The sequence below is a fragment of the Panicum virgatum genome, chromosome 5N, assembly GCF_016808335.1.
Source record: "Panicum virgatum strain AP13 chromosome 5N, P.virgatum_v5, whole genome shotgun sequence".
In the NCBI taxonomy this organism is placed as follows: Eukaryota; Viridiplantae; Streptophyta; class Magnoliopsida; order Poales; family Poaceae; genus Panicum; species Panicum virgatum.
Window position 1 is genome coordinate 33,976,694 of NC_053149.1, and position 11,779 is coordinate 33,988,472.

Genomic DNA, 11,779 nt, shown 5'->3' on the forward strand with positions numbered 1-11,779 from the left:
ATGTGGCTAACATAACTTATCTACTAACATGAATAGTATATTAGGAATATGTGCCTATGCTCCAACTAACCTTAGGTGTGCTTGTTTATTCTTTATTCATGAGAGTTGGTTGTTCTGTGTGTCACATTACCCCTGATTATCCTTTATTTATCACTTACCCCTGCATAATCAGTAGTTTGCACCTTACTTCATATGTGTCATGGTTATGGAACTAGTAAATATCTTTACACAACCTTGCCGTCCCTTGGGAAAATATAAATAACGATGCTCTGAATACTTTCGGGTGAAATGCTACAACGGTATATCCGTGTGCTTGCGGATCTTTCTGTAAACGTTAAGACATACCAACACGGCATTCCCTTGGCGTCTTTGCTAGGAACTAACCCCTCCTAGTGGCGACGCTAAGAACTGCCAACAAGCTTTTCTGGCACCGTTGCCGGGGATGGCACTAGGTGTAAAGATTTTACTAAGCACATAAACATGGTAATATGAGTAAGAGATAGCTACTACTTATATAGGCTAATGTGTTTATCTTTTTGTTTTCTCCTGATTGGATGAAAACAGGGTAGTGTATGTCTGGTTTCTCCTTGCCGACAAACTTTGCTGAAAATCCCGAGAAGCTCGTGAGAAGGGTCCGACCTCGTGTTGTCCCTCCTCCGATCTCGCATTCGACAAGTGAGCCAACTTTCCAAGCACCATCAACAATCACCGAACCCATGGCTGGGAAGACTCTCCGCGACTTTTCCGTCCCCTCAGCTACCAATGTGGCAACTGGACCCAACGTTGATGTTGGGGACGTGAACTTTGAGCTAAAGTCCAGCCTCATTAACATGGTGCAGGCTAGCCCATTTTGTGGCAAGCCGAATGAGGACGCCAATGCCCATCTCCAGAACTTTCTGGAGTTATGCAAGACCGTAACTATACGGGGCATTATGGCTGACGCCATCAGGCTTCGTCTGTTTCCTTTCTCCCTCTTGGGGAAGGCGAAACAATGGTTTTATCAGAACAAAGAAGCCGTCAGCACATGGGACAAATGTTCCACGGCGTTCCTCGCCAAATTCTTCCCGTTGGGCAAAACAAATACCCTGCGTAGAAGAATTTCAAGTTTCCAGCAGATAGGGATGGAATCCATCCAAGAAGCTTGGGATAGACTACAAGAATACATACTCGCCTGTCCTCATCATGGGATGGACGAGTGGCTCGTGCTCCAAAGCTTCTGCAATGGGCTAACGACAACATCCAGAGCCCACCTTGATGCTGCTGCTGGAGGAGCCTATCTTGACCCTACAATCGCCAAGGCTACGGCCTTAATTGAAAAGATGGTCTCCAACCAGGGCTGGAACGAGGAGCGTTCCCAGCCCAGAACGAAGGGTGGAATGCACATTGTCAAGGAGACGGATATGCTCACCGCCAAGCTGGACCTCCTACTGAAGAAATTCGATGAAGGGAACTGGCAACAGATGCCTATTCCCATCCATGCCGTGAACTCGTACTTGACGTGCGAGGTTTGTGGTGACGGTGGACACTCGGGGAATGATTGCCTCGAGAACCGAGAAGATGCAGCCTACATCAATAACAACAACACCGGGTTCCATCCACAAGGAGGCCAGGGGTAGGGTCAAGCATGCCCACCATTCCAAGGAGGAGGTAACAATTGTTGGGTATTTTAACGATGCAAATTAGATCCGCAAGCACACGGATACCATCGTAGCTTTCACCCGTGAGTATTCGAGGGTATCGTATCCACAGGGAACGTGTGTGCACTAACTCCTAACTCAGTGGGCCCAAGGACACACCAAGATTAAGTGGCAAGGCTAGAGAGGATTCCTGCTGTAGCACTAAAGATGAGTTAAAGGTCGATCTCTCGGGTAAGACTCACTTCGGGCACCGGCTTACCCCTGAAATGGTCAGGAGACTCCGGCCAACGGCTCTACGCTATATTCGAACATGGAGGGCTACTAAGGACCAAAAGGGCTGTCACCACCTACGGCCTACCTCACAGACCGTGGGATATAAGGCAAACGAAGGTAACCCTTAGCCTAGACACCACGTCTATGCTACTGATTACTACTGCAGTCTAACTATGTCTGATATCCCGTAGCAAACTACAGAACTCTGTATAAATACGGAGCGACGAACCCGCGAGTAAGAGAACTGATCTCACCCATACGAAAGTACTATGCAATACAAGAATCATAAATACTAAATTACTCATAAAAAGAGGAAGTCAGCATCTGTAGAGGTAGAAGTTCGAGAAGAGCACCGATAGGCCGGCGCCCCTCCGAACTACTCCTCACGCTCCTGCTACTCTAAGCACTAGCCTAGGCAGCGCCTTGTCTTTGCAATGGAGCACAGGATCTACATTATGGTGGTGTGTTCAATGGGGGGGCTCTCCTCCTCCTTATGTAGCCTCTCCAAAGGTGGATCTGCGGTTAGACTCGCGAGGTGGTACTATGCACGCCCGGGATAGATGTACGGGAGCCGTGGGAGACTGCTGGAGAAAACTAGGCCCGAATGAGCGCAATAAGGGGTTGGGCGACCCAAGGGGTCGGCCGAGCCCAAATGGCACTCCCCTGGGCCTGCCTTCCTCTGGACAGCTAATAGGTGGGCCCTGGTCTTGATCCCTGGTGCATCTTGCTTGGTACGCCCATTTCGACTAGTTTGTGGGCCCTTCTTCTAAGTGAAACACAGGTGCAAGATATTTCGTGCATTTCTTCTATTGTTCACTTGTGTTTTCATTGTTTTACAGATGTGGGTGCCTGCAAATGATAATTCACCAAAACTCGTGGAATTCGATTAGTCATATGCCCTATAACTAAGTTTGGTGATTATTGAACATGAAAAGCTGCAGGAGTTGACGGCTGAATTTAAGACTTAACAGCCGTCAACAACACCCCCACACTTAGCCTTTGCTCATCCTCGAGTGAAGGAGAAAGGACTAGGTTGGATGCCACTCCTTGGATGTAACCTGCATATAAGTTATTCCAAGCTTCCTCTAGTCCTGTGAACTTAGAAGTGGCTACCATGCTTTCTTGGGTAATTGAAGAATGGAACAATTCAGACTTCAGGTTCCTAGCTCTTTCCTGCTTCGAAACTTGGGTTTTATATTTTGAAACAAAAGAATAGTCTTGCTTCTCAAATTGTTCTCTCGAATCACTCGCTATGTTTCAGATCCTCACCAAGGCATAGTTGTTGCCTTCTTTTCTCCTATCATCTAATCAGGCTTATGAGGAGCTCAGGGTAGGAGTAGAGAGGCAAGCTTGCTTTGCTTCTGTTGCTAAGTCAAAAACAAGATCCTAGCAGAAACTAGTCATACAATCTGATCAAGATGTGCAAGTGTGTGGGATTTTTTTTTGTGGAGGGTGGATGAACTCCTTTACATGATCCATCTCTCTTCTTTATTTTCCATGGATGTGGACTATCTTTCTCTTTTTTTTCTTTTTGACATGCCTTGTGGGCATATGGCATACCTTCCTTGCATATGCATCTTTCTTTTTTATTTTTTTTCTAACATGCCTTTTGAGCATGTGGCATACCATCTTTCGGTATGCATCTTTTATTTCTTCCTCTTCTTTTTTTTCATAGCCCACATCCTTGATGGTCAAGAGAGAAAGAGTCATAGTATGTCATTGAGTTTTATTTTGTGGGTGGATGACAGTGTTTGCTATGTGAGAGGATGTGTACGTGATCTTGATCATGACAGTATGACAAGTCTCTAACAAAGGTCAAAGAATTTGACCAAACTCAAAGCAAAGTCAAACTGCATAAGAAGGTTTGAGCATGAACATCTAACTTTGGCTTTGGTAGGATTTCATTAATTTGAGGAGACAAGCTATTTATGATTTTTTTTGAAAAGAAATCCCAAGTACTTTGCAAAGAAGAGCATGGTTCCATTCATCCAATAATATCACATTAGTCAATTACTTAGATAGCATGGGGTCCCTATGAGGAAATATGTTCGCAAGAACTTGAAAGAATGCAAGGAATAAAGAGTATGCAAGTTTATTCATGAACGCGTATGTAGTGCACAAGGCGATGGGTAGGGTACATTAAGTTTAATTTTAGTGATCAACAAAGAAAACCATTAAACTCAAGAACTTAGGGAGTTTGAGGGTAGAGTTGCACAAACCATCATTTGTTGAGGAAGAAGAGGGAACTGCCCAAGTCCTCAGCATGCTAGACTGTCGATGTTGTGCAACATGTTGGGGGAGAGACCATGAAAGAGTTTGCAATTGGTGATTTTGAGAGATCTCCCCCACACTTATTCTTGTACCTATTTTTATTTAAAAGGAAAACAAAGGTGGAAACAACAAGGACTCTGCCGGTTTTGAACACCGGGGAGTCTAAACTTTATTCAAATAAAAAGTGAGAAGTGCTTGAAGCACCAGATTTTTTTTAGAATCCGGGCTATCTCCCGGCAGTGCTTTGTTTATGGTCGCAAGCTCGACCATGTGGGTTCATCCTGCAGCTACCATGGTGATATAGTTCCCAACTTCACCACCATTTATTGATTTATCATCGTTCAAGCTGCAAGGTTAGTGCACAAATACAACTACGAGCCCTGCAAAGATATTATGATAAGCAAAACCAACTACAACTATCATAAAGGGTGTCTATGATTGGAAACCCTACGATGATCTTAAGACTCGTAGCGACTTGGCACAAAAGACCTCGGAGATGTCAAGGAGGAGCATGATCTTTGTGATGAAGTTTCATGCTCATGAAGAGAGTGGCCTGATATCCGAAAAGAAAAACTCGAGAATGTTCATGGCCCCATAGTGAAAGAGGATGTGTAACTCTGTGGGCCAAATGAACAATTCCGATTTCGGGTCATGAGAGAAATGAATTTCCACTCATCCCCTCCTTAGGTGGAAAGCCTCACATTTCATCAAAGATGAACGTGGTGGCAAAGCAATCCATCCTAAACTTCTAATAGAAGTTCATTTCATAGGAAGGGTGAACATAACTTCTATTGGGCATCAATCAAAATCAAGGATTAAGAAATGAACTTTAATTCACTTGATTTGATTGGCATCGATCGATAATCGAGGATATGAATGTGAATTTATTTCACTCGATTTGATCGGTAAGGCGTGAGGGTGAATCTTGTAGCCGGATGAGGAACTAAGTCCAAAGAGTATGGCTCTAAAGACTCACCCCAAAGGGACAGAAGGTATGTATGAGGATAACCTTCCAAGGGTAGTGGGGGTAGAGGTAGAGATAAGAAAAGACAAAAGATACGAGGATAGAATGGGTAGTAGGGGTGAAGGTAGAGCCAAAGAAAAAGAAAACATTTTTTTTGTTTTTGAAAATATACGAGGACCAACTTGGTTCGAAGTTAGAACAACAACCGTTCCCCGGCAACGGCGCCAGAAAGCTTGTTGGGTATTTTAACGATGCGAATTAGATCCGCAAGTGCACGGATACCGTCGTAGCTTTCACCCATGAGTATTCAAGGGTATCGTATGCACAGGTCACGTGTGTGCACTAACTCCTAACTCAGTCGGCCCAAGGACACACCAAGATTAAGTGGCAAGGCTGGAGAGGATTCCCGCGGTAGCACTAAAGATGAGTTAAAGGTCGATCTCTCGGGTAAGACTCGCTTCAGGCACCGGTTTACCCCTGAAATGGTCAGGAGACTCCGGCCAACGGCTCTACGCTATATCCGAACATGGAGGGCTACTAACGACCAACAGTGTTGTCACCAGCTGCGGCCTACCTCACAGACCGTGGGATATAAGGCAAATGAAGGTAACCCTTAGCCTAGACACCAGGTCTATACTACTGATTACTACTGCAGTCTAACTACGTCTGATATCCCATAGCAAACTATAGCACTCCGTATAAATACGGAGGGACGAACCCGCGAGTAAGAGAACTGATCTCACCCATACGAAAGTACTATGCAATACAAGAATCATAAATACTAACTTACTCAAAACAGAGGAAGTCAGCATTCGTAGAGGTACAAGTTGGAGAAGAGCGCCGATAGGCCGGTGCCCCTCCGAACTACTCCTCACACTCCTGCTACTCTAAGCACTAGCCTAGGCAGCGCCTTGCCTTTGCAATGGAGCACAAGATCTACATGATGGTGGTGTGTTCAATGGGGGGGGCTCTCCTCCTCCTTATGTAGCCTCTCCAAAGGTGGATCTGCGGTTAGACTCGCGAGGTGGTACTATGCACGCCCGGGATAGATGTACGGGAGCCGTGGGAGACTGCTGGAGAAAACTGGGCCCGAATGAGCCCAATAAGGGGTCGGCCGAGCCCAAATAGCACTCCTCCGGGCCTGCCTTCCTCTAGACAGCTGATAGGTGGGCCCTGGTCTTGATCCTTGGGTGCATCTTGCTTGGTACGCCCATTTCGACTAGTTTGTGGGCCCTTCTTTTAAGTGAAACACAAGTGCGAGATATTCCGTGCATTTCTTCTGTTGTTCACTTGTGTTTTCATCGTTTTACAGATGTGGGTGCCTGCAAATGATAATTCACCAAAACTCGTGGATTTCGATTAGTCATAAGCCCTATAACTAAATTTGGTGATTATTGAACATGAAAAGCTGCAGGAGTTGACGGCTGAATTTAGGACTTAACAGCCGTCAACAACAATTTCAACTAAAATTTCAATTCAAATTTCAATTCAAACCAACCCTCCTTGAGAGATCTTATTTTTGGCCAAGCTAAAATAAATGAATCTTTAAACAAAAAGCTTGCTGCCAATGATAAAATTTTGGAAGGAATAAATGCAAAAGTTGAAACTCTTTCTTCTGCTCTTAAAAACCAATTAAGTTTCAACAAAATGATAGAAACACAACTGGCTCAAATCGCTACTGCTGTTTCTACCTCTGAGTCCGAGAAGATTCCAGGGCAACCCAAATCTCCCATGGAAACGGCAAATATGGTGTCTACCGGGTGGGGCAACCTTCCCCAGCAGACTTCACGAACTAACCATGCAAGCAGGTACAATCCCTTAAAGAATGACACTTGGGATGGCCTGGTAGCAGCAATTCAAGAAGATTCAGGGGTCCCCTTGATCAGCTGTTCAATCTTCGATCAATACTATGAGCACGCGCTCTGTGACCTGGGGGCCAGTGTCAACTTTGTGCCCATGGTAATATACGAAAAACTCTTATAACCTACTCTCTCCCCAACATTTATGTGTGTGCAGCTCGCAGACTCTACAATCCAGTATCCTGAGGAGATAGCCAAGAATGTCCTGGTCCGCATGCGAGACTCCTTCGTCCTTGCAGACTTTGTGGTCATGGATATAGAAGGCGACCTCGGAATCAAGCTCATCCTTGGGCGACCATTCCTGAGGGCTGCCAGAGCAAGGATCGACGTAGGAAGAGGAGAAATCCGCTTCCGCGTTGGAAAGGAGAACATGTTCTTCGGATTCAAACAAAAGGAAGAGCAGCGCATCCTGAATTGACAGGATGACGCAGGACAGGCACTTTTTGATGCACTAGAATCCCCACCATCAAGACCTACGACCACACGATCCAAGAGAAGACGTGCAAAGAAGGTGTGGCATAAGGTCACAAGTTCGTCCTCATCCAATTCTCCAGGACGAGCCGAGCAGTGGTAATCACAGCAGGAGAAAGATCCCGCACGTCAGACTCAAAACGACGAGTCCTTGCCGAAGGTAAATCGGTACGTATCTCATATTTGCTTTCCACCATTTTACATTTTTTGACTTTTTTCGATTTTTCCCACTGCATATTTGAATTTTCAAAACACTCTTGCATGCTAGAAACTTTTCTAGCACTTTTCTGATTTTCACAAAAATCCAAAAATATTTTTGAGCATGAAAATCCTTTGAAAAATAATTTTGGACATCTTTCGAGACAAAGTTTGGCCGGGCACCCAAGATTTCAAAACATAGAGCCGTTGGAGAACACCTGTCAGCCAGGGGCCCCACAGGGGGGCCGGCCGAACCCTAGGGTTGGCCGACCCCACCTATCAGCTCCCCCCTGTCAGCTTTCTCCAACGGCTACTAGCTGTTGTGCTCAGCTCCTAGACGTTGTGCCCGGGCATTCTCCCTTTAAATAGAGGCCGAGGGGTGAGTGTTGAGCTCTCACACTCAACTCACATTCACCCACTCCCTTTCAAACTCTCTCAAACTTTTCTCTCGAGTTTTCATTAGATTTTTGCTCAAAATTTGAATTCAAGAGACCTCTCTCTCTCTCATTTCTTTGTATAAGAAAGAAGGAGCAACTCACGGGTAAGAGCATTCATTTTGGTTTCACTAACATAACCTGTTTCGAGATGCACATGTTTTGTCCATCATGAAAGGCTTAGGGCGAAAGGTTTCCGGCACATTCAAGAAGATGACGGGTGGAAGTTCATCCCGTTCTCGGGGTGGCTCAAGCTCGTACACACCCGAACCTACGCCTACACCAAGAACAATACGAAGAGATGCAAGCCGAGGTTATAGAGATTGACGTAGAAGATGCCCCGTACCATGACTTGCGAGATGATCGTGAACGACAAGGCTACGCTATCCTCAAGAACCGAAGCTTCGTCCACACCCGAGCATTCGATCCGTACCTCCTCATCAAAATAGGTATGTACGAAGACTTCTCTAACGTTTGGCATGCAATTGGATGGGATAACTTCGTTTCCATTGAGGAGTACGGTTCTCGACTCCTCACCATCCAATTTCTTTGCACTCTTCGGGAGGTGGCAAATGTGGTTTATTTTCGACTTTTTGGGAAAGAGTATTTGCTTTCTTGGAAAACTTTTGCCAGCCACCTCGATTTCAACAAACGCTGGCCGATTTCTCTCGATCAAGCTTGCGTGGTTTTAATCGTCATAAATTTTGGGGTCAGATTTCGGGTCAAGTTGTCCATGGCAAGTTTGCACCTCGGTGTGCCGACATTCATAATCCAACTCTTCAGTTGATGCACAAGTGGTTAACCATCACTCTCTTTCCAAGAGATGATGTCCGACCTGTGCACAACGATGAGTTGCTCATACTTTATGCCATGGTTAACAAGATCAAAATCGCCCCCGCGCAAGCTTTGGTTAAGCAATGGCTTTTGAATTTCAAGATGACGGGTCCTATTGAGTGCACTTCTTTGATTACTTGTATCGCTACACGTATCAGTGCCTTAGAGGGGAATTTTATTCCTTTCATTGAGGGCGATCGTACGTATATCGACGTGGCCTATTTGATCCAAGGTCACACACTCAAGAAAGGCCCGAATGACTCTTTGATTTTCTTCTACCTGGGCTTTACAAATAAGATTTCGCTGCCCAATGCGGAGTTCCATTTGTATAATTTCCATTCGTTAACCATCCCTCTCGTTTCCCAAGAAGGAGGTCGTAGGCATAGATCTTCTGGTTTGCCTGGCAGGATGACAAGAAGCAGGACCAGATGGGAGGCAGAGCCTACACCACCGCATCCGCAGCCACATCATTCACATCAACATGAGGCTGGTGGTTCGTCATGGCATAATGCTAGCACTAAGGAGTGGGCACGGCCGGGACCAGGCCACCGGTCCATTAGTTCCAGCTCCAGTGGAGCCCCGAACCTCATCAGACGGACGTCCTCGTCCCAAGGTTTCGGTGCCATCACCCAGCAGCTAGGTGAGCTGCGGGTGCAGGGCGACAACATACAAGAGACGCTGAACCAACACATCGATACTACCCAAGCATGGTAGCGTCACACTGGCGAGAGAATCCACGACATGGAGCTATTGCAGTTGTAGCGACAGGAGAAGTGGAGGGCATACTGCCGCTGGACAGGTTTCAACCTTGACCAGCCGTACTGAGCCCGAAGCTAGCTTGGGGGAGGACCCCCACGAGAGGTAACTTGTATCATTTATCTTTACTGCTTTCATAACCTTGCATGAAACCCATAAAAATTTACAAAATCAGAAAATCCATAAAAAATTTGCATAACTAAAAACAAATAAAAATTTGCAAAACTTAGAAAACACCAAAACTAGTTCCTTTAATATGTGTAGTAAGCATGGTGTAAGTTTTCCTTGTTTGAGATGATGAATAATTGCTCTGTTAGTTTCCTTCATATGCTTAGTTTCAACTTCATGCTCTACCTAGTTTTGGGTTTATTGGCTTAAAAGTTCAAAACCTTAAACTTGAAACTTGTGGGAAGCAAAAAGCATGATCCAAATCTAAGTTGTTGTGAGCTATGATATGGTTAAGTAGAGTTGCTATGATCTTCTCTTCTGTGATACTTGACATCCGGAGTATTTAATTTTGAAAACATAAAAATATAATAAAGTTCCTCGATGATATGAAATTCCTATCCAAAGCCATATGTTATTTTCATTGCAAAACCACCACATATTCAGCTTGCTATCTCATTGAGCTTTGCCAAATTATTGTGATCCTTAGCGAGATTCATTTCATACTCCCATGATCAAGATCACGTACACATTTCCACCATATGCTATGCTTCTACACTAGACGTAAGCAAACATCCATCCACAAAATAAAACTCCATGTCCATGTATGACACCACTCTCTCCCAAAAATATATCAAGGATATGGGGCTATGCAAAAAGAAAATAAAAGATGCATACCCAAAGAAGGTATGCCACATGCCTCGGCATGTCAAAAAAATTATTAAAAGATGCATACCCAAAGAAGGTATGCCACATGCTTAGGCATGTCAAAACAAAAGAGAAGGAAAGAAAAAGGTAGCCCCTTATCCAAAAAGAAAGAAAAAGGAGAGATGGTGCATACAAAAGGAGTTCATACACCATCCACCACAAAAAATACCCACACACTTGCACATCTTGATCAAGGTTTATGACTTGTTTCTCCTTTGGATCCGTTCTTTGACTCAGCAAAATATGAGAAGCAGGTATGCCTTCAAATCTTCCATACCTACAGCTCCACAAAAATAGCCATTAGAGCTAGGTTGAGGAAGTAAGGCACAATAAAAAGCCTTGGTGAGGAATTATACACATTGAGCAATCCGAGAGATCATCCGAGGAATTTTATGAATTTCTTTTGAAAACTTTACAAAACCTCCGGATTGACGGTTGAACTAAAAACAAAGAAATATGAGCACTCTATGATACCGTTCTGACTCTCAACCGCCAAAGATGAGGTGAAGCTATAAGCTCCACAGGAGTAAGGTAAGAGGTAAGAACAAAGGCCAACTTATTCAAAATCAAAGTAAGAAGGATTCGGTTGTGCCTAAGTATAAGTTGGAAATTCAACATTGTAGTAACTCCTGATCAACAACGAGCGCCTTGTTTTGCTCAGGGACGAGCAAAAGGCTAGCTTGGGGGTGTTGTTGACGGTCGTTAAGTGTGAAATATGACCATCAACCATACTCATAAAAGAAGGAAAACTATATCTTTTACTCGCATATTTGTATCACTAACCTAGCTCCACAGTTATTTTCGAAGATTTATGATTTTAGGAGCACAAGTCCGGAATAAGAAGAAAACATGACAAATATGCAGACAAAGTCGCAGACGATCGCGTCCTACATAACACATGCAAAGGAGGCCCACAAACTAGACCAAACCGACCAACCAAGCCCTGACACCGACCATCTGACATCAGAACCCACCAGGCAGTAACCCAGACGAAGGCGGTGGCTAGAGGCAGCATAAGGGGGACGGCCGACACCACCTGTAAGCCTCTCCCACTGAATTTTGGCGGGAAGGCAGATCTTATCCTCCTAATGGTAGTTTGGCGTGTTTCCATACAAGGAGATGGCGGGAACCGACCTCTTAAGCTATAAAAGGGGCCTTCCACCACTCTCACCACACACACCACTTGAAGGCCTCTCTCTTACACTCTCT

At 44.8% G+C, this 11,779-nt stretch overlaps 1 non-coding gene across 1 annotated transcript; it reads right to left on the reverse strand.

The window, feature by feature from the left end:
• Positions 1–1,082: 1,082 nt before the first annotated feature.
• Positions 1,083–1,189, reverse strand: LOC120677099. The gene has a single exon (XR_005676163.1). It is a non-coding gene; the product is annotated as a small nucleolar RNA R71 (small nucleolar RNA).
• Between the last annotated feature and the right edge of the window lie 10,590 nt (positions 1,190–11,779).